General features: G+C 40.4%; 1 long non-coding RNA gene across 2 annotated transcripts; it reads left to right on the top strand.

The window, feature by feature from the left end:
* Nucleotides 1-493: 493 nt before the first annotated feature.
* On the top strand, nucleotides 494-4,035 carry LOC124668168. Of its 2 annotated transcripts, XR_006991572.1 has the most exons (8): nucleotides 494-547; nucleotides 704-787; nucleotides 1,531-1,571; nucleotides 1,733-1,825; nucleotides 1,964-2,003; nucleotides 2,616-2,676; nucleotides 3,335-3,421; nucleotides 3,510-4,035. It is a non-coding gene; the product is annotated as an uncharacterized LOC124668168 (long non-coding RNA). The 2 variants fall into 2 exon arrangements; XR_006991571.1 differs by having other exon boundaries at nucleotides 1,964-2,676.
* Nucleotides 4,036-24,093: the final 20,058 nt, after the last annotated feature.

Here is a 24,093-nt window from a genome sequence, read left to right as displayed (position 1 = left end):
CTCGCAGTCGCCGCCTACCACCGCAGCCATCCCAGACTCACTCCCGCCGCCAATGCCCTCCCGTCGACCCGCTCTAGGACCTCAACAACCTGCACGGGAGGGCCGCGCCCTCAACGCCGGGGAAGTGGAGGTCGCCCTCAACGTTGGGGAAGCGACGCCGCCCTGCACACCGGGGAATCGAGGCCTCCTTCAACGCCGGGTTCGAGGCCGCCTTCCACTCCGGGGAAGCGACGCCGCCCTGCACGCCGGGGATTCGAGGCCGTCCTCCACGGCTCCACGCCGGGGAAGCAAGGCCGCTCTGCACGCTGGGGAAGCGACGCTGCCCTGCACGCCGTGGAATCGGGCCCCCCTCAATGCCGGCAATTCGAGGTTGCGCTCCACTCCGGGGTAGCGAGGCCGCTCTGCACGCAGGGGAAGCGACGCTGCCCTGCACGCCGGGCAGCGAGGCCAACCTGAACGCTGCTACTCTGACGACACTCGCACTAGCTGGACGCACGCAGCTCACAACTTCCTGCAATCCGACCACCAGTTGCCGAACTCTCTTTAGGTCAGTCAGTCTTAACTTTAAACAGAGACCTGTCGTCAAGCAATGGTGGACATGAAAGTATACCATACCGTTATCTCAAGGAACAGATGTTTTAGTGTTGTGTGAAACGTGTACTGGATGTCGAGCTCTAATGTCACAGTTGTGTGTGCAATTCAGGCCACTCATCCACAAAGAGCGGAAGGCTGATGGCGGAAAAGTTTGCTTCAAGAGATTGGACCATGAGTCTTCTCTGTTTTCAAGGTTTGGACACTCTTCTACCTTTAGCTCTGTCATATTAGGAACATAGATTAATGTTCATGTTCGGGTGCAGTTCTGGGGCTACATAATAGGCTGGTAGGTATTAGTAGTAACGGAAACACTAGATTATAAAGAGAGGAACAAATGCCTTCTCCGTAATTCCTTTTGTAGCCCATATATTATTCATGGAAAATTCCTGAGATTTTTTTGGCATGTTATTTTTGTTTTCTCATGTTTGATTACAGCCTTTTCTCCTGATGTGTTGAAAAATACTTTGGGTTAGGATGAGCTGGAGGAAGATATCATATTCAGCTTTGACAAGGTGTTCTATGATGTGCTGAACAGTATGATGTCTATAATTGTCGGACAGTGCCCATTGTTGCGCATTTTGATTATTTGTATTTCTTCCTAAAATTTGCATAAGGTAGAGCTTTTTCGTATTATACCGTTTGGTCATGACTAGATTTATTTGGTCACCATAGTACGAACTGAGTAAATAATATTGGGTACATATGTTGTCAGTGGAATAAATGACAAAATAATTACTTATGGACATGTATGTATCACTGTAAAAGCCAGCTTACACATATTGTTTTGAAAAGCATGATCCAAAAATAAACCCATTGTGTGTTAAAGTGAAGCTTGGCCTACTGAAGTCTCAAACTTACGCTAAGCAGCATATATGAAATGAGATGATTCTACATGTAATAGTGCTAACATTTCATTTGAACTTCACATTTGTGTAGAATGGAGTTGGAAAGACTAGCATGGAGTCATGGAGGTAAAGGTAACATCCGTTTACTTAAACTTGGATGTTAACAGGGGCCAAGCATCTTGCGGTACAATGAGGTGAAAACTGGATTGGTTTGCGAGTTGTAAATGGTCCTTTTAAATATATGGAAGTTTAATGATATTAGTAATTTTGTATTTTCTATCTATCTTATGTAGGAAAATCTCTTTGGAAGTAGTAATAGGATAGATGTCTCACTTGGAAAGAATTTGAAGATCGATTATCTTCCGGAGATAGAAAAGATTCAAAAGGTATCCCACCACACGTATTCTGGCTATTCTCGACACGTGATTGATCATTTTGCATAGCAATGAGATGGTGCTGAAAAAAGCGCCAAAGATAATCTCTCCTCCTTAATAGCTACTTAACATTTGATAAATTCACCTCAGGCCACTTCCATCGTGAAGAAATGTTGCTACTATAATTTCCGTAAGCTTCTGGCCAAAGTTAACACCACTATTGTTCATCTTGCCATTCCACCATGTTAGATGTTTCACTGGAATTTCATGCTTTAGTATGGTTGTAATGTTCGAGACATGGCATGGCTGCAGTGCTTTTTTGGGGGAGAGAAGAGACTAGGAATGATAATGAACTTCTTTTATTAATTTTTTCTTAACTTCAAATAGCATGTGGCAGTTCTTCAGATAGATGGAATGCCCTTAACAAAGATAAACCAATCTTAACCATATCAAAAACAAAAAAATACTATTTGCGAACTTGGCAATAGGATCCTTATTTTGGCTATCTTATACATAGGCTTTATTCTGTACCTTCTTAACAAGAGACATGCCAATAATGCCAACTTTGTAAGCTTAGTTAAACAGTTGTAAATATGTCTGGACTATTGCTTGTTTAGTGATTTTCAGCTCCTTGCGGCTGGTTTTGTTATGGTTTTTTTAACAGGAAAAAACCTCTTGTGGATATCTCAATTTGTATTCATAGTACAGAAAGGTTTCAGGTTTTGTCATCTGTTTTCTTTGAATGATCAGGCTGTGTCCTCTTGTAATGTAAGATTATCCATTTTTTTATCTCTTATTTCAGTGTTTACACTCGCAGCTGCAGAATTTGATGCGGTATGTGGTGATCTCTGGGATGTTGTGATGTAAGATGTCTCCTAACTTTAGTTTCTCACAACTGACATGTGCTTGTTGTGATCCACCAAACTTTGTCAATAGGTTTTCGGCTTATATACCACTGTTGTTTCTGTAGGGGTGAGCTCACTGCCATGGATATAAGATCTATTTAGTTTGTTTTGTCATATTTGGTTGTTAGTACTCGAGTTTCATATAAGAAAATTATAACATTTACATGTCAAAGGGTAGTTTAAAACCCCAGTTTTAACTTTCAATCCTCGGCTTTGATATTATTCATTCATAGTCGTTGGTACTTGGGTCCTTCGGAATCTTAGGTGCTGCATTATTCTGGTTGATAGGCCATTGCATGCCAAATCATGTCAATCTGCGATAACTTTTATTCTTTTCTGAAATTCTGAAGATAAATGAATATTGATGCAATTGAGGTGGCTCTCACTGTGGATTTTAGATGCCTATCAGTTTCCATGCCATACTGTCGGTTGCGAGAAACAAGTTTCTTACTTCCCTGTAGATGCGAGCCCTGTATTTTTTTAATTCATGTTTTTTTGTCGTCTACTATTGAATGTTGTGGAAGTTGTATTATTTCTTAAGGATTGGAAATTGTATCAAATAACATGGCAGGGATGGATCATTTTTGTTTTTTGATGTGGCTGTGTTCAACTTTAGGTCATTTAGGACAGAGTCAAGCCAAAGCTGTGGATTACCCCATGAGTACTATTGACGAAGCTCACAACACCATCAAGACGTTCACTGGTACGTGAATTAACCATGAACTGTTTTTTTTCTTAAGCCGAGGACACTTGAGAACTTACAAAATATTGTGTTGTTATAATCACCGCAGGTTGGTCCTTTTTCTCCTTTCTGAAAAAGCGACTCCAATTTACTTGTGGACCTGATGAACTATTCACACAGATGTTTTAAACCTTTCATCCTCTATGGTCCTTTCCATATAATTCAGCGGGAATTGAGCTCTGTCGTGCTTCATAATCCAATAATTTAAACAAGGTCAAGTTTTCATGCAAATGCTCAACATTTGCTTGGATCCGTGCATCATCTATCTGAAACTTAGATATTCGTGAGGTACCAGTTTAATTTTGATCAATCTGCTCATGGTTGGCAGACCAAACCGCATAGAATTCTTCGAGATCAACATCTATGTTAGTTCATCATGTGGTCCTTCCCTGAACTTCTCTAACGACAATGCTCTCATTTGTGGCATCACATTCAAAACCAAAACTGCGTACTGCACTAAAGACAAAGAAAGAAAGATTAACCCTGCTCTTGCATAAATGTTTTGTTTTAATTCTTCACAAAGATGAGTATATCAGTGAAAGGTCCCTAAATGTAGCATTCTGCCACCTTTGTGAGATTTGATTTGTATAAAAACTGGATTAGTTCATTCCGATTTGTAGCCCTATAAAATCCAATTTCATCGCGTGTATTTTAATGCTTCCAGTTTAGGAATACACAACAGTCAGTGAGCTTTATGCCAAAATAACCATGATATTTATGCTTTGTTTCGGGCACCGATCATATCTGATCCTCCTCAAGAATTGTCATTGTTTATCTACAACTGAATCTTGAATTAATTTGATTTCCAACAAAGCATATAGTTGAACTTAAATGACTTTTGCTATCTATGCACAAAAACAATATCCAGATTGGTGGAATGAAAATTAATATCATTATTATATTTCTTATAAAAAAGTATGCCACTAATCTCTAACTGTCATCTTTGTTTAAATAAAAAAGATCAATTGTCAGAGTTCCGACAGAGCGGTCTAAACATTTTGTAAATTACAATACATTTTCTTAGCTTACAATTCCAAGAAGAAATAGTGTATGTGTGTACTTAAGCGACTTGTGTCATTCCGTTCTCTTCTGCCTTCTGTTGAGGATTTTAGAAAAAGATTGCGGCAGGAAGTTTGGATGTTTGAAAGTTGAATGTTTTGTAGCTCACAATTTGTTGTTGAGAATTGGTGATTTTTTATTATTTCTGTGTTTTTTGGTCTTGACGGAGACGTGCGTTGCACGTGCACTTTTACTAGTGTTACTAAAACACCTCTCTATATGCTGAAATTTTTGAAGTTACACTTGTTTTATCTTTCTATGCTTGTTGCATTATGCTTCATGAATTTGTTTATTTACAAGATTCCTTTTCATAGGAAGCATGTTAGGCTTAAATTTGTTTTGAATTTGCTTCTTGATGCTCTCTTTTGCTTCAACTCTTATTTCTTGGGAGTGCATCATTAAAACTGCTGAGCCCATCTTAATGGCTATAAAGAAAGCACTTCTTGGGAGATAAACCATGTGTTTATTTTACTACAGTACTTTTGTTTTATATTTGAGTCTTGGAAGTTGTTACTACTGTAGCAACCTCTCCTTATCTTTATTTTATTGCATTGTTGTGCCAAGTAAAGTCTTTGATAGTAAAGTCAATACTAGATTTGGATTACTGCGCAGAAACAGATTTCTTGCTGTCACGAATTTGGGCAGTGTTCTCTGTAGGTAACTCAGAAAATCTGCCAATTTACGTGCGTGATCCTCAGATATGTACGCAACTTTCATTCAATTTGGGCATTTTCATTTGAGCAAGTCTGGTGCCTCTTTAAAATTCATCTTTACTGAGATCGTTGCTTTTGACAGATTCTGCCTTTTATTTCGCATTGCCTCTTTTGCTGTGTTGGATGGATTTCTTTGTTCCATTACCTTCCAGTAGCTTTGTGCAATGTCCAGAAGTGTTAAGAATGATTGTGTCACCTCTGAACATGTGAATTTTTGATTATGCACTAACCCTCTAATGAGTTTGTTTTGAGTTTGGTGTGGAGGAAGTTTTTAAGGGTCAAGAGAGGAGGATGATATACTATGATCAAGAAGAGTGAAAAGTCTAAGCTTGGGGATGCCCCCGTGGTTCATCCCTGCATATTTCAAGAAGACTCAAGCGTCTAAGATTGGGGATGCCCAAGGCATCCCCTTCTTCATCGACAAATTATCAGGTTTCTTCTCTTGAAACTATATTTTTATTCGGTCACATCTTATGTACTTTACTTGGAGCGTCTGTGTACTTTTATTTTCGTTTGTTATCTTAGTTCTATGAATAAATTCATGCTTGTGTGGGAGAGAGACACGCTCCGCTGTTGCATATGAACACATGTGTTCTTCGCTTTATCTTTAATGTTCATGGCGAAGGTTGAAACTGCTTCGTTAATTGTTATATGGTTGGAAACGAGAAAATGCTGCATGTGGTAATTGGTATAATGTCTTGAATAATTTGATACTTGGCAATTGTTGTGCTCATATAGATCATGTTTAAGCTCTTGCATCATGTACCTTGTACCTATTAATGAAGAACTACATAGAGCTTGTTAAAATTTGGTTTGCATGATTGATCTCTAGAGTCTAGATATTTTCACGGTTAAAGTGTTTGAACAACAAGGAGACAATGTAAAGTCTTATAATGCTTACAATATGTTCATATGTGAGTCTTGCTGCACCGTTTTATACTTGAGTTTGCTTCAAACAACCTTGCTAGCCTAGCCTTGTATTGAGAGGAATTCTTCTCGTGCATCCAAATCCTTGAGCCAATAACCATGCCATTTGTGTCCACCATACCTACCTACTACATGGTATTTCTCCGCCATTCCAAAGTACATTACTTGAGTGCTACCTTTAAAAATTATATTCCTTTATCTTTGCAATATATGGCTCATGGGAAAAATAGCCTTAAAAACTATTGTGGTGAAGAATATGTACTTATGTGTCTTATTTCTTAATAAGTTGCTTGTTGAGCGGTAACCATGTTTCTGAGGACGCCATCAACTTTTACCCTTGTTGAATATCATGTGAGTTGCTATGCATGTTCGTCTTGTCTGAAGTAAGGGCGATTTTCATGATCAAATGGTTTGAGTATGCATACTGTTAGAGAAGAACATTGGGCCGCTAACTAAAGCCATGATCCATGGTGGAAGTTTCAGCATGGACAACTAATCCTCAATCTCTTATGAGAATTTTAATTGTTGTTGAATGCTTATGCATTAAAGAGGAGTCCATTATCTGTTGTCTATGTTGTCCCGGTATGGATGTCTAAGTTGAGAATAATCAAAAGCGAGAAATCCAATGCGAGCTTTCTCCTTAGACCTTTGTACGAGCGGCATAGAGGTACCCCTTTGTGACACTTGGTTGAAACATATGTTATGCAATGATAATCCATGTTAATCCAAGCTAATTAGGACAAGGTGCGAGCACTATTGGTAATCTATGCATGAGGCTTGCAACTTATAGGATGTCTTATACATAACACATATGCTTTGTTACTACCGTTGACAAAATTGTTTCTTGTTTTCAAAATAAAAGCTCTAGCACAAATATAGTAATCCATGCTTCCCTCTGCGAAGGGCCTATCTTCTACTTTATTGTTGAGTCAGTTTGCCTATTCTTTCTATCTCAGAAGCAAATACTTGTATCAACTGTGTGCATTGATTCTTACATGTTTACCTATTGCACTTGTTATATTGCTTTATGTGGACAACTATCCATGAGATATACATGTTACAAGTTGAAAGCAACTGCTGAAACTTAATCATCCTTTGTGTTGCTTCAATGCCTTCACTTTGAATTTATCGCTTTATGAGTAACTCTTATGCAAGTTTTACTGATGCTTGTCTTGAAAGTACTATTCATGAAAAGTCTTTGCTATATGATTCAATTGTTTAGTCATTATCTTTACCATTGCTTTGAATCGCTGCATCCATTACATATGCTTTACAATAGTATGATCAAGATTATGATAGCATGTCACTTCAGAAATTATCTTTGTTATCGTTTACCTACTCGAGGGCGAGTAGGAACTAAGCTTGGGGATGCTTGATACGTCTCAAACGTATTCTATAATTTCTTATGTTCCATGCTACTTTTATGATGATACTCACATGTTTTATACACATTATATGTCATATTTATGCGTTTTCCGGAACTAACCTATTGACGAGATGCCGAAGTACCAGTTCCTGTTTTCTGCTGTTTTTGATTTCAGAAATCCTAGTAAGGAAATATTCTCGGTATCGGACGAAATCAATTCCCAGCATCCTATTTTTCCACGAAGCTTCCAGAACACCCGAGAGCCAGCAGAGGGGGGCCACAGGGCCACCAGATGCAGGGTGGCGCGGCCAGGGCCAGGGCCGCGCCCCCCTATTGTGTCACCGCCTCGTCAGCCTTCCGACTCCGCCTCTTCGCCTATTTAAAGGTCCCTGACCTAAAACCTCGATACGAAAAAGCCACGATACGAGAAACCTTCCAGAGCCGCCGCCATCGCGAAGCCAAGATCCGGGGACAGGAGTCTCCGTTCCGGCACGCCGCCGGGACGGGGAAGTGCCCCACGAAGGCTCCTCCATCGACACCATCGCCATCTCCATCAACGCTCGTTGTCTCCCATGAGGAGGGAGTAGTTCTCCATCGAGGCTAAGGGCTGTACCGGTAGCTATGTGGTTAATCTCTCTCCTATGTACTTCAATACAATGATCTCATGAGCTGCCTTACATGATTGAGATTCATATGAGTTTTGTATCACTATTCATCTATGTGTTACTCTAGTGATGTTATTAAAGTACTCTATTCCTCCTCCACGGTGTAATGGTGACGAGTGTGTGCATCATGTAGTACTTGGCGTAGGTTATGATTGTAATCTCTTGTAGATTATGAAGTTAATTATTGCTATGATAGTATTGATGTGATCTATTCCTCCTTCATAGTGTGATGGTGACGAGTGTGCATGCTATGTTAGTACTTGGTGTAATTGCAATGATCTATCATGCACTCTAAGGTTATTTAAATATGAACATTGAATGTTGTGGAGCTTGTTAACTCCGGCATTGAGGTGCTCCCGTAGCCCTACGCAATTAGTGGTGTTCATCATCCAACAAGAGAGTGTAGAGTGGTTTTATTATGTGATCAATGTTGAGAGTGTCCACTAGTGAAAATATGATCCCTAGGCCTTATTTCTAAGCATCGAAACTCCGTTTATTTATCGTTCGTTGCATGTTTACTCGCTGCCATATTTTATTCAGATTGCTATTACCACTCATATACATCCATACTACTTGTATTTCACTATCTCTTCGCCGAACTAGTGCACCTATACATCTGACAAGTGTATTAGGTGTGTTGGGGACACAAGAGACTTCTTGTATTGTGATCGCAGGGTTGCTTGAGAGGGATATCTTTGACCTCTTCCTCCCTGAGTTCGATAAACCTTGGGTGATCCACTTAAAGGAAACTTGCTGCTGTTCTACAAACCTCTGCTCTTGGAGGCCCAACACTGTCTACAAGAATAGAAGCACCCGTAGACATCACCATTATAAATCTCATGGTTAACGCGATATGTACGGCGCTAGAATCACTAGACGGCATTGGTAATTAGTCCTAGATGAGTAGAACCCTTGCAATGGAACCTCCACCATCAACACATACCATGGTTCCATTGCCCACCACATAGTCATATTCATAATTGGAAAAGTAACATTTTATTTTCAGTGCAGGAATGATAAGTATATTGCTTTGCGAGTAAATTGATAGAAAATAATCAATATGACATGAGCAAGGGTGAACTTGCCTGGTGACTGCAAGATAATGCAGTTCAAAGGTTTGGATGGAACCTGGACCTCGGGTTCTGAAAAGAAGCATCATTGTTCGATAAGGACAATGTTATAAAATCCAAATGATACATGCATGAGTGATTTATTTTTATGTTGAATCCCTTTCCCCGGAGTACTTATTAAGATTTGTGGATTTAAATATTTATTTAAATATTTATGCCTTAGGCAGTAATTTATAATCTTTAAATATTATTTGATATGGTTTTCCTTAAAAGGAAAAGATTTAAGAGTAAAAGAATTTTCCTTTGGAAAATATTTATTTCAAATAAATAATTTGAAATAATAGAGTTTTTCCCCTTTTTGGAATCTTTATTTCAAAAGAAAGGACTTGGAATATTAGAATATTTCCTTTTTGGAGAATATTTGTCCTTTAAAAGAAAAGATTTGGAATAATAGAATTTTCTTTTGAAATTATTTGATAACAAATATTTAAATTCATTTGGAATTTTCCTTGATTTTTATATGAAACAAAAATTCAAATTTCAAATTCCAAGTTTAGAATTCAATTCAAAAACTCCAAAATTTGAACTTATGTTGTTTATGTATTTTCTTATTTTATTCTGGTTAAGAAATATTTTTAATATATTATTCCAATTTTTCTTGATTTTTTGGAGGTATTTATAATTTATTTGAGAATTTCCAAAATACAAGGGTTATTTGAATATATGAAAATACCAAACTGCCCCTAGGCCCACCTATCAGGTCAACCACTTGGTTGAACTGGACAGGCCCAAGTCAGTTGGCCCACCGGCCTCAATTTTCCCTCCTCTTTCTCGCGCGCACGAACCCTAACCCTAACCCTTGGCGATCCCGTGGCGATGGCGTCGCCGCCACAGTCGTCGCCACTCTCTAGCTGATTCCGGCGGTTCTAGGGCTCGCCACCGGTCGCGTTCGACGCAGCGCACGACGACGCTCCTTCCTATCCGCGTCGATCTGGATCTCCTCTCCTCTACTAGCCACGCTCAAGTGCTTCCGTGCCTAGGGTTAACGGGTTCATCGACGAACTCCGTCGATCTAGGCTCCCTAGACACACTCGTGTTGTTCGCCGCCCTCTATAGTGGTGGTGTGTGGCTGGCACTGGCCTGGCCGCGGTTTGGCGCGCCGTGGCTGGCCTGTGCCACCATGCCGCCATGGACGCCGCCATGAAGGCCTCCAGGTACTACTGCATCTCCTTCTTCTCCTTTCTCTACTCCATATCCTCCATCTACTCGAGCTCTGGCTACTGGTTTACCTATTACTTGTGCTACTGCTGCTTGTTGCGCATGCTATGCTATATTGATGCCATGCCTAATCCTACTGATGCCATGCTCATGCTTGTCTAGGCCTGCTACTGGTATGCTCATGCTTGTTTAATCCTACTGGCTTATTGTGATAGCCCTCTTCTACTTGTTCATGCTCTTGTGCTATTTAATTGCTTACTGGTGGCTATTCTGTTAGCAGTGGCTAACAACCTAACACTTGTAATGCCTGTGGTGCTCTCCTGTGACCTTTACTGGATCCAATTGGTCCATTTGGATCAATATATGCTAGTGGCTAGGTTACTGGTTCAATTCTTGGAGGATTTGGTTTCTTGCCTAAGCTATTGTCATTACTTATGCTTGATTTAGCTGCTGACCATGTGTTGGTGAGCTGTTGTTGCCCTCCATAGCACATCGAACATGATTCAATGGCTAGGATGCCTTTGGTCATCCTAGTGGTTACCTTACTGTGATGCTCTGGCTTGTTAAGCAAAGAATTATCTTGTATTCATGCATTGGTTAATTATCTGTATATGAGCTGCTTATGCAGTGTTGATTATATGCATGGATTTGTGTTCAATGATATTTCCAATATCAATTGGAAGATATATATAGTCTGAATCCATCCTGGATGATGATGACTTATGAATTTTGGCTGCTAAATGGCTTGTGGTTGATGTGACCACAGTAGCTCTAGCTATTGCTTGGGCTGCTCTCACTGTTGGATCATTACTTGTTGGATAAACTCATTGTAGCATGCACAGTAGGGTATCATAATTCATATGAATGTCACTATGACTTGTCTGTGAAGAAAATATACATAACTGGTGGTTTAATTGGCTATGAATAGCTAGGTGGTCTCTGTAGCCTCTAGTATCAATGTACTACTCTACGGGTTTGCTATCTGTGCATCTATATTTATCTATTTGCACAAGAATAGCTTCTGGATAGTATCTGGATCTAGTTGCTCACTTTCTGCCAGCAACTCTTGGTCAATACCAAGTGATGTTTGATACGTCTCAAACGTATCTATAATTTCTTATGTTCCATGCTACTTTTATGATGATACTCACATGTTTTATACACATTATATGTCATATTTATGCATTTTCCGGCACAAACCTATTGACGAGATGCCGAAGAGCCGATTCGTTGTTTTCTGCTGTTTTTGGTTTCAGAAATCCTAGTAAGGAAATATTCTCGGAATTGGACGAAATCAACGCCCGGGGCCTATTTTTCCACGAAGCTTCCAGAAGTCCGAAGAGGAAACGAAGTGGGGCCACGAGGTGGCCACACAACAGGGCGGCGCGGCCCAAGCCCTGGCCGCGCCGGCCTGTTGTGTGGGGCCCCCTTGACGCCCCTTGACCTGCCCTTCCGCCTACTTAAAGTCTTCGTCGTGAAACCCCCAGTACCGAGAGCCACGATACGGAAAACCTTCCAGAGACGCCGCCGCCGCCAATCCCATCTCGGGGGATTCAGGAGATCGCCTCCGGCACCCTGCCGGAGAGTGGAATCATCTCCCGGAGGTCTCTTCATCGCCATGATCGCCTCCGGATCGATGTGTGAGTAGTCCACCCTCGGACTATGGGTCCATAGCAGTAGCTAGATGGTTGTCTTCTCCTCATTGTGCTATCATGTTAGATCTTGTGAGCTGCCTATCATGATCAAGATCATCTATTTGTAATGCTACATGTTGTGTTTGTTGGGATCCGATGAATATTGAATACTATGTCAAGTTGATTATCAATCTATCATATATGTTATTTATGTTCTTGCATGCTCTCCGTTGCTAGTAGAGGCTCTGGCCAAGTTGATACTTGTGACTCCAAGAGGGGGTATTTATGCTCGATAGTTGGTTCATGCCTCCATTAAATCTGGGACAGTGACAGAAAGTTCTAAGGTTGTGGATGTGCTGTTGCCACTAGGGATAAAACATCGATGCTTTGTCTAAGGATATTTGTGTTAATTACATTACGCACCATACTTAATGCAATTGTCTGTTGTTTGCAACTTAATACTGGAGGGGGTTCGGTTGATAACTCTGAAGGTGGACTTTTTAGGCATAGATGCATGCTTGGATAGCGGTCTATGTACTTTGTCGTAATGCCCCGATTAAATCTCATAGTACTCATCATGATATATGTATGTGCATTGTTATGCCTTCTTTATTTGTCAATTGCCCAACTGTAATTTGTTCACCCAACATCTGTTTATCTTATGGGAGAGACACCACTAGTGAACTGTGGACCCCGGTCCTATTCTTTACATCCGAAATACAATCTACTGCAATTGTTCTTTACTTGTTCTTCGCAAACAATCATCATCTTCCACACAATACGTTTAATCCTTTGTTTACAGCAAGCCGGTGAGATTGACAACCTCACTGTTACGTTGGGGCAAAGTACTGTGATTGTGTTGTGCAGGTTCCACGTTGGCGCCGGAATCCCTGGTGTTGCGCCGCAGTACACTCCGCCGCCATCAACCTTCAACATGCTTCTTGGCTCCTACTGGTTCGATAAACCTTGGTTTCTTTCTGAGGGAAAACTTACTACTGTACGCATCACACCTTCCTCTTGGGGTTCCCAACGGACGTGTCGACTGCACGCATCAACCTCTTTTTCTGGCGCCGTTGCCGGGGAGATCAAGACACGCTGCAAGGGGAGTTTCCCACATCCAATCTCTTTACTTTGTTTTTGTCTTGCTTTGTTTTACTTTATTCACTGCTTTGTTTGCTCCTTATATCAAAAACACAAAAAAATTAGTTGCTAGTTTTACTTTATTTACTGTCTTGTTCTCTATATCAAAAACACAAAAAAAATTAGTTACTTGCATTTACTTTATTTAGTTTGCTTTATTTACTACTGCTAAAATGGGTATTGTTGAGAATACTAAGTTGTGTGATTTCACTAGCAAAAATAATAATGATTTCCTATGCACACCTATTGCTCCACCTGCTACTACAGCAGAATTCTTTGAAATTAAACCTGCTTTATTGAATCTTGTTATGAGAGAGCAATTTTCTGGTGTTAGTTCTGATGATGCTGCTGCCCATCTTAATAATTTTGTTGAACTATGTGAAATGCAAAAGTATAAGGATGTAGATGGTGACATTATAAAATTAAAATTGTTTCCTTTCTCTTTAAGAGGAAGAGCTAAAGATTGGTTGCTATCTCTCGCCTAGAAATAGTATTGACTCATGGACTAAATGTAAGGATGCTTTTATTGGTAGATATTATCCTCCCGCTAAAATTATATCTTTGAGAAGTAGCATAATGAATTTTAAGCAATTAGATAATGAACATGTTGCTCAAGCATGGGAGAGAATGAAATCTTTGATAAAGAATTGCCCTACCCATGGACTAACTACTTGGATGATCATCCAAACCTTCTATGCAGGATTGAATTTTTCTTCGCGGAACCTATTGGATTCAGATGCTGGAGGTACCTTTATGTCCATCACTTTGGGGGCGGCAACAAAGCTTCTTGATGATATGATGATAAATTACTCTGAATGGCACACGGAAAGAGCTCCACAAGGTAAGAAGGTAAATTCTGTTGAAGAAACCTCCTCCTTGAGTGATAAGATTGATGCTATTATGTCTATGCTTGTGAATGGTAGATCTAATGTTGATCCTAATAATGTTCCTTTAGCTTCATTGGTTTCCCAAGAAGAACATGTTGATGTGAACTTCATTAAAAATAATAATTTCAACAACAATGCTTATAGGAATAATTCCGGTAACAACTATAGGCCATATCCTTCTGCTAATGGTAATGGTTATGGTAATTCTTATGGGAATTCTTACAACAATAATAGGAGTGTACCCCTGGTCTTGAAGCCATGCTTAAAGAATTTATTAGTACACAAACAAGCTTTTAACAAATACGTTGAGGAAAAGCTTGATAAAATTGATATTCTTGCTTCTAAGGTTGATAGACTTGCCTCTGATGTTGATCTTTTAAAATTGAAAGTTATGCCTAATAAGGATATTGATAATAAAATTGTTACTACAGCAAATGCCATCCAAGTTCGAATTAATGAGAATATTAGATTGATGGCTGAATTGCATGCTAGGTGGGAAAGAGAAGAAAACGAAAAACTAGCTAAAGAGAATAATGTAGCTAAAGTTTGGACTATTACCACCACTAGTAATGTTAATGCTTCACATGTTGCTACACCTCGTACTATCAATGGTAAAATAATTGGTGTTGGCAATGTTACTACTCCTAGTGCAAAGCGTGCAAAATTGCTTGAAACTGCTAAAACTGCTGAAACTGATAAAACTGCTGAAATTTTTCAAAATATTGGGGACAATGATCCCATTGCTGTAGATCATAATGGTTTAGACTTTGATGATTGTCACATCTCTGAAGTTATAAAGTTCTTACAAAAACTTGCTAAAATCCCAATGCTAGTGCTATAAATTTGGCCTTTACAAAACATATTAGAAATGCTCTCATAAAAGCTAGAGAGGAGAAACTAAAACTTGAAACTTCTATTCCTAGGAAGTTAGAAGATGGTTGGGAGCCCATCATTAAGATGAGGGTCAATGATTTTGATTGTAATGCTTTATGTGATCTTGGTGCAAGTATTTTTGTTATGCCTAAGAAAATCTATGATATGCTTGACTTGCCACCATTGAAAAACTGTTATTTGGATGTTAATCTTGCTGATAATGCTATAAAGAAACCTTTGGGGAGGATTGATAATGTTCGTATTATGGTTAACAATAACCTTGTCCCCGTTGATTTTGTTATCTTGGATATTGAATGCAATGCATCTTGTCCCATTATATTGGGAAGACCTTTTCTTCGAACTGTTGGTGCTACCATTGATATGAAGGAAGGTAATATCGAATATCAATTTCCTCTCAAGAAAGGTATGGAACACTTCCCTAGAAAGAGAATGAAGTTACCTTATGATTCTATTATTAGAACAAATTATGATGTTGATGCTTCGTCTCTTTATGTTACTTGATTCACACTTTCTGCGCCTAGCTGAAAGGCGTTAAAGAAAAGCGCTTATGGGAGACAACCTATTATTTTACTTCTGCATTTTATTTTATATTTGAGTCTTGGAAGTTGTTATTACTGTAGCAACCTATCCTTATCTTTATTTTATTGCATTGTTGTGCCAAGTAAAGTCTTTGATAGTAAAGCCAATACTAGATTTGGATTACTGCGTAGGAACAGATTTCTTGCTGTCACGAATTTGAGCAGTAGTCTCGTAGACAATTTATAAAAATCTGCCAATTTACGTGCGTTATCCTCGGATATGTACGCAACTTTCATTCAATTTGGGCATTTTCATCCGAGAAAGTCCGGTGCCTCTTTAAAATTCGTCTTTACGGATCGTTCTGTTTTGACAGATTCTGCCTTTTATTTCGCATTGCCTGTTTTGCTATGTTTGATGGATTTCTTTGTTCCATTAACTTTCGGTAGCTTTGTGAAATGTCCGAAGTGTTAAGAATGATTATGTCACCTCTGAATATATGAATTATGCACTCGACCCTCTAATGAGTTTGTTTTGAATTTGGTGTGGAGAAAGTTTTCAAGGGTCAAGAGAGGAGGATGATACAATATGATCAAGAAGAGTGAAAAGTCAAAGCTTGGGGATGCCCCCGTGGTTCATCCCTGCATATTTTAAGAAGACCCAAGTGTCTAAGCTTGGGGATGCCCAAGGCATCCCTTCTTCATCGACAACTTATCAGGTTCCTCTAGTGAAACTATATTTTTATTCCGTCACATCTTATGTGCTTTACTTGGAGCGTCTGTTTGTTTTTGTTTTTGTTTTTGTTTGAATAAACCGGATCCTAGCATTCTTTGTTTGGGAGAGAGACACGCTCTGCTGTTTCGTATGAACACATGTGATCTTAGCTTCATCTTTAATGTTCATTGCGAAAGTTGAACTACTTCATTCATTGTTATATGGTTGGAAACGGAAAATGCCGCATGTGGTAAATGGTATAATGTCTTGAATAATTTGATACTTGGCAATTGGTTTGCTCATATAGATCATGTTTAAGCTCTTGCATCATGTACTTTGCACCCATTAATGAATAAGTACATAGAGCTTGTTAAAATTTGGTTTGCATGATTGATCTCTAGAGTCTAGATATTTTCTGGTTAAGGTGTTTGAACAACAAGGAGACAATATAAAGTCTTATAATAGTTACAATATGTTCATATGTGAGCTTTGCTGCACCTTTTATACTTGAGTTTGCTTCAAACAACCTTGCTAGCCTAGCCTTGTATTGAGAGGAATTCTTCTCGTGCATCCAAATCCTTGAGCCAATAACCATGCCATTTGTGTCCACCATACCTACCTACTACATGGTATTTCTCCGCCATTCCAAAGTAAATTACTTGAGTGCTACCTTTAAAATTTCTGTTCTTTGCCTTTGCAATACATAGCTCATGGGAAAATAGCCTTAAAAACTATTGTGGTGAAGAATATGTACTTATGTGTCTTATTTCTTAATAAGTTGCTTGTTGAGCGGTAACCATGTTTCTGGGGACGCCATCAACTTTTACCTTTGTTGAATATCATGTGAGTTGCTATGCATGTTCGTCTTGTCTGAAGTAAGGGAGATTTCATGATCAAATGGTTTGAGTATGCATACTGTTAGAGAAGAACATTGGGCCGCTAACTAAAGCCATGATCCATGGTGGAAGTTTCAGTTTGGACAATCAATCCTCAATCTCTTATGAGAATATTAACTGTTGTTGAATGCTTATGCATTAAAGAGGAGTCCATTATCTGTTGTCTATGTTGTCCCGGTATGGGTGTCTAAGTTGAGAATAATCAAAAGCGAGAAATCCAATGCGAGCTTTCTCCTTAGACCTTTGTACAGGCGGCATAGAGGTACCCCTTTGTGACACTTGGTTAAAACATATGCTATGCAATGATAATCCGTGTTAATCCAAGCTAATTAGGACAAGGTGCGAGCACTATTGGTATACTATGCATGAGGCTTGCAACTTATAAGATGTCTTATACATAACACATATGCTTTATTACTACCGTTGACAAAATTGTTTCTTGTTTTCAAAATGAAAAGCTCTAGCACAAATATAGTAATCCATGCTTCCCTCTGCGAAGGGCCTATCTTCTACTTTATTGTTGAGTCAGTTTACCTATTCTTTCTATCCCAGAAGCAAACACTTATGTCAACTGTGTGCATTGATTCTTACATGTTTACCTATTGCACTTGTTATATTACTTTGTGTTGACAATTATCCATGAGATAAACATGTTGAAGTTGAAAGCAACCGCTGAAACTTATATCTTCCTTTGTGTTGCTTCAATACCTTTACTTTGAATTTATTGCTTTATGAGTAACTCTTATGCAAGTCTTATTGATGCTTGTCTTGAAAGTATTATTCATGAAAAGTCTTTGCTATATGATTCATTTGTTTACTCATTATCTTCATCATTGCTTCGAATCGCTGCATTCATCTCATATGCTTACAATAGTATGATCAAGATTATGATAGCATGTCACTTCAGAAATTATCTTTGTTATCGTTTACCTACTCGAGGGCGAGTAGGAACTAAGCTTGGGGATGCTTGATACGTCTCAAACGTATCTATAATTTCTTATGTTCCATGATACTTTTATGATGATACTCACATGTTTTATACACATTATATGTCATATTTATGCATTTTCCGGCACTAACCTATTGACGAGATGCCGAAGAACCAGTTGTTGTTTTCTGCTGTTTTTGGTTTCAGAAATCCTAGTAAGGAAATATTCTCGGAATTGGACAAAATCAACGCCCAGGGGCCTATTTTTCCACGAAGCTTCCAGAAGTCCGAAGAGGAAATGAAGTGGGGCCACGAGGTGGCCACACAACAGGGCGGCGCGGCCCAAGCCCTGGCCGCGCCGGCCTGTTGTGTGGGGCCCCGTGACGCCCCTTGACCTGCCCTTCCGCCTACTTAAAGTCTTCGTCGCGAAACCCCCAGTACCGAGAGCCACGATACGGAAAACCTTCCAGAGACGCCGCCGCCGCCAATCCCATCTTGGGGGATTCAGGAGATCGACTCCGGCACCCTGCCGGAGAGGGGAATCATCTCCCGGAGGTCTCTTCATCGCCATGATCGCCTCCGGATCGATGTGTGAGTAGTCCACCCCTGGACTATGGGTCCATAGCAGTAGCTAGATGGTTGTCTTCTCCTCATTGTGCTATCATGTTAGATCTTGTGAGCTGCCTATCATGATCAAGATCATCTATTTGTAATGCTACATGTTGTGTTTGTTGGGATCCGATGAATATTGAATACTATGTCAAGTTGATTATCAATCTATCATATATGTTATTTATGTTCTTGCATGCTCTCCGTTGCTAGTGGAGGCTCTGGCCAAGTTGATACTTGTGACTCCAAGAGGGGGTATTTATGCTCCATAGTGGGTTCATGCCTCCATTAAATGCGGGACGAGTGACGAAAAGTTCTAAGGTTGTGGATGTGTTGTTGCCATTAGGGATAAAATATCGATGCTTTGTCTAAGGATATTTGTGTTGATTACATTACGCACCATACTTAATGCAATTGTCTGTTGTTTGCAACTTAATACTGGAGGGGGTTCGGATGATAACCTGAAGGTGGAATTTTTAGGCATAGATGCATGGTGGATAGCGGTCTATGTACTTTGTCGTAATGCCCTGATTAAATCTCATAGTACTCATCATGATATATGTATGTGCATTGTTATGCCTTCTTTATTTGTCAATTGCCCAACTGTAATTTGTTCACCCAACATCTGTTTATCTTATGGGAGAGACACCACTAGTGAACTGTGGACCCCGGTCCTATTCTTTACATCTGAAATACAATCTCACCGCAATTGTTCTTTACTTGTTCTTCGCAAACAATCATCATCTTCAACACAATACGTTTAATCCTTTGTTTACAGCAAGCCGGTGAGATTGACAACCTCACTGTTACGTTGGGGCAAAGTACTGTGATTGTGTTGTGCATGTTCCACGTTGGCGCCGGAATCCCTGGTGTTGCGCCGCACTACACTCCGCCGCCATCAACCTTCAACGTGCTTCTTGGCTCCTACTGGTTCGATAAACCTTGGTTTCTTTCTGAGGGAAAACTTGCTACTGTACGCATCACACCTTCCACTTGGGGTTCCCAACGGACGTGTCAACTGCACGCATCAATGTTACCATGTCATGAGCATCTGCTCATGCATATGCTGTGTGAGCATGCTAAGAGATGGACTGGATCCACTGGATCCACTCCAGGTATAAGTTATACCTTGCTCCAGCTCCTAGATGGTCATGTTTTGTTGTTGTTGAGCTTTGCTTGATGGTTTTGGTTAACTTGCCCTTCTCCTCCTTGCTCCTGGATGATCTTGCTTATGTTCCCATGTCTCTGGTTGGATTGGCTTTGATTGGTTTGGAGAAACTGGATGGTTTCTAGGGTTTGGCTATGTTCTTGAGCAAGAACAGCTATGAACTGTTACTGTTCAGCCTTTGCTGCTTGCTGATGTTGATCTGGTCGACTGGGATGGACACACAAGCTGTCTCTGCCTATTTGTAGTATCTGGTGGTTCTCCCTTGCATTGACACACATGCATGTGCAATGTGATGACAAGGATTGGTTGCCTGGCTGTTGGGCATGCAATGCAGCTTGTGAGTTGTGTGTGTGCTTGAAGTGGAAACTTGAGGCCATCATTGCTCTAACTTGGTCTGTTGATGTCTATCTCACTCTTTGGCATGGTTTTGAACATTGACTAGTCGCATTGCCACTTGTATTATCACAATCTGTTTGGTTTTCATGTGTATATAGGTTCAAGACTTCATTGATCCAGAGACAAGAAGATCAAGACTTGTAGTTTAGGATTTTTATTTATAAATCCATACTTGTAATCTTCTTTTGTTTTCTTTATTATGTTGCTTATTCTTGTATAAATAAATGATGTAAAGACAATGTATATGTGTGTATGTTCAATAAAGCTCAAGGTTTCATTAAGAGCTTTTATATATTTATTTGAGATTCAATTATGAATTATTTGTGTAAATGTGATGTGATTTTGAATTATGAATTCATAATTCATTTATATATTGGTTACTTTATACTTCTATTGTTTGAATTCAAATTTAAAATGCCAAATCAAATTTCCCTCCTAAAAACCTAACTTTCAAAAGAGTTCATGCCGAAATTCATAGCACTCATGTTGCTCTAACCCTAATAACAACGAGAGAGAAACCTCGATCACTCTTAGGTTTTATGCAATAAAGCGCGAAAATTTCCCCCGTTTTGCGATGAAATGCACATCCCATTTCTAAATCTACCCTTCGTTTGTCCGATGTTCTGGGATATTATAGCCTCTCCCCCTCAACAGAAACTTCGTCCCGAAGTTGTAGTTGAGGTACCTGAATAGCTCGGGGTAGGATTTTCTGAGATCATCTTCCTTTTCCCAAGTTGCTTCTCGCTCGGGGTGATGCTTCCATTGTACTTTGCAGTATTTGATTGCCCTATTCATTAGCTTCTTCCAATGTTCTTCCAGTATGTTCGCTGGTATTTCAACATAAGTTAAGTCTGATTGCAACTCTAGCTCTTCATGTGAAACTGGGTCATCTGGTGCTTTCAAACACTTCATAAGTTGAGATACATGAAATACGTTGTGAATCAAGCTCAACTTCTCTGGTAATTCTAACTCGAAAGCCGTCTCTCTGTTCTGGATGAGTATCTTGAATGGTCCTATATATCGAGGACTTAACTTTCCTTTCACTCTGAACCTCTTTAATCCTTTCATTGGGCTGACCTTCAAGTAAACCATGTCTCCAACCTTGGGTTCCCACAACCTTCTTTTCTGGTCGGCATAACTCTTCTGTCGACTCTGAGCTATTTTGAGTCTATCTCTGATAATCTCGATGAATCCTTGTCTCTCCTTGATATAATCCAGTGCAAACTCTTTATTTTCTCTTGTTTCTAACCAACAAATTGGAGATCTGCACTTCCTTCCATAGAGTGCTTCATATGGTCCCATTTGAATACTACTTTGGTAACTGTTGTTGTATGAAAACTCTGCTAGGTTGAGATGTGCTCGTCTCGCCCGTCGGCGTCCACCATATATAGCCACGACGGGATGGGAAACGGCGTTCGCGCAGGTGTTGCCACTCACGGGAACCACCACCCTCACGCGGGAACCAGTAATCGCCGGCGGCAGGCCTCAATGGGACGTTAAACATTTTTTTGCAGGAAAATTATGAGAGCTTTATTCATCTACGAACACACTTGAATCATCATCCTGAATGCTGACGACCAGAAAGTCAGGGATACAATCAAGCCAGCTACCCGTGTCCATGAGCGTGCAAGCCAATTTGGCACAAAGATGGGCAGGGGTATTTGCTGCTCTTGAAACATGCTGAACTGAAAAATAAATAAAGTTTACAACTAGCTCTCCGATCTCTTGAAGAATAGGTATCACAGCTGAACGTGAACCATGATGAGTGTTCCAGAGTTGAACTAATTCCAGGCAATCAGTCTCCATCACCACTCTTTGGAAGCCTCTGTGCTTTGCGACAATGACACCCTCACGGAGAGCCAAAGTCTCTGCAATAAGAGGATTAGAAATACCGAAGAGAGGTTTGCTCCAAGCTCCTAGATAGGCAGAACGTGATCGTGCAACACCACCGGTGCCACCTTTCCGAGCTTCCATGGACAAGCCACCATCGGTGTTTACTTTGATCATGTCATCGTCTGGTGGTCGCCAACCGTGGCCAGGAAGAACTTTTGCCAGCCTACTCGGGATAGCAATCACAACAAGTGCTTCCTTTGCCATTTTCACAGACTGGACCGGGTCAAAACTTCCCCTATCATGTGTCCAGCTATTCCTTGAACTCCAGATCGCCCACATAGTTGTGATGATTTTTGCACGATCTGAATCCAAGAACATTGTGTCGCAGAGAATATGTCTCGACCAAGTCACGGGGTGGAGCATCGGAAATGAGAAATCCATCCAAGACTGGGCCATGTCCCAAAACCTTCTTGCATGATCACATGTGATTAGCGCATGCAATAAGTCTTCATCCGCTGCAAGGAAGATTTTACATCTACCAATCTGGGCGATATGTCTATGCTTCAAGATGCTCTCCACCGGCAGGATACCACGAATAACCCTCCACCAGAATACACGCACATTCGGCATAACATTCAGCTTCCATAAGGTAGACCACATCTGTTTTTGTGTTGTTGAGGTTTCTGTAACCATCCCTTCGTCTAGAGCAGAGTGCTCGTTGCGACTCATGAGAGCATGGTACGCTGATTTTACAGAATATATGCATGTCTTCTCGAGGGACCAAGCCCAAAAATCTTCACCTCCCTGACGCCTAAGAGGAATATTTAAAATTGCATCTGCCTCCGGTGCCATGAAGTTATCACAAATCAAATCAATTTTCCAGCACCCTGACTCAAGATCAATGAGATCAGAAACTAGGTTGATTTCATCCCTCCTAGTCTGCACAGTTGGTTGCAAAGAGCGACACCCTGGTATCCATTTATCTTGCCACACAGATATTGTCAGACAATTTCCAATGCGTTTGAGTAGCCCTTGTTGGAGGGCTTCTCTCCCAGCTACAATCGCTTTCCAGGTAGTAGACAAATTCCTCGGAACTGTGGCCTGCAGAAAATCCATCCCTGGAAAGTACTTGCCCTTGAGAACCTTTGCACAAAGCGTGTCTAGGTTCATCATTAGTATCCAGCCATGTTAGCCAAGCAAGGCCAGGTTGAACAACTCTAGATCTCCGAAACCCATGCCACCTTTTACTTTTGGTGCAATCAGAGTGTCCCATGCAACCCAATGAAGGGAACGACGATCAAGGGAACTGCTGCACCAATATTTTGCAATACATGACCTCAAATTTTTGCAAACTTTCTTGGTCAATCTGAAACAACTCATACTGAGTATAGGAATGGCTTGGATTACTGTCTTCAGAAACACTTCCCTCCCAGCACATGATAGAATCCTCTCACAGCCTTGAATTCTACCCCGGATTCGATTGGCAATATAGTCGAATGACCCACTGGTAATACGACCAACAGCAGTAGGTAAACCCAAGTAGCGCTCACTGAAGGCCTCCACTGGAATACCTAGGAGTCGTTTCAAACTCCGCCGAATCTGATCAGGAGTGTTTGGGCTGAAGAAAATTGAGCTTTTTTCTCTATTCACGCATTGTCCCGAGCACTCTCCATATATCCGCAGAATATCATTTAATCTCTCCCCACTTTGGACCGATGCACTCATAAATATAAGACTGTCATCAGTGAACACTAAGTGACTAATCCATGATGCTCGATAACTTACTTTTATTCCCCTATCCACCAAAATCCCGCCAAAATGATTCAGTAGAGCCGTGAAACCCTAGGCACATAGCAGGAATAAATAAGGCGAGATAGGGTTGCCTTGCCGTAATCCACGGGAGGGTGTGAAAAACGGCAGAAGCTCCCCATTCATGCGGACAGAGAACCGTACTGAAGAGACGCACTTCAGAATCGGTCTCACTATGTTTTTACTGAAGC

Source organism: Lolium rigidum, chromosome 6, assembly GCF_022539505.1.
Source record: "Lolium rigidum isolate FL_2022 chromosome 6, APGP_CSIRO_Lrig_0.1, whole genome shotgun sequence".
In the NCBI taxonomy this organism is placed as follows: Eukaryota; Viridiplantae; Streptophyta; class Magnoliopsida; order Poales; family Poaceae; genus Lolium; species Lolium rigidum.
Note: the sequence above shows the minus strand (reverse complement) of the source record. Positions and strands in the feature narration are given on the sequence as shown.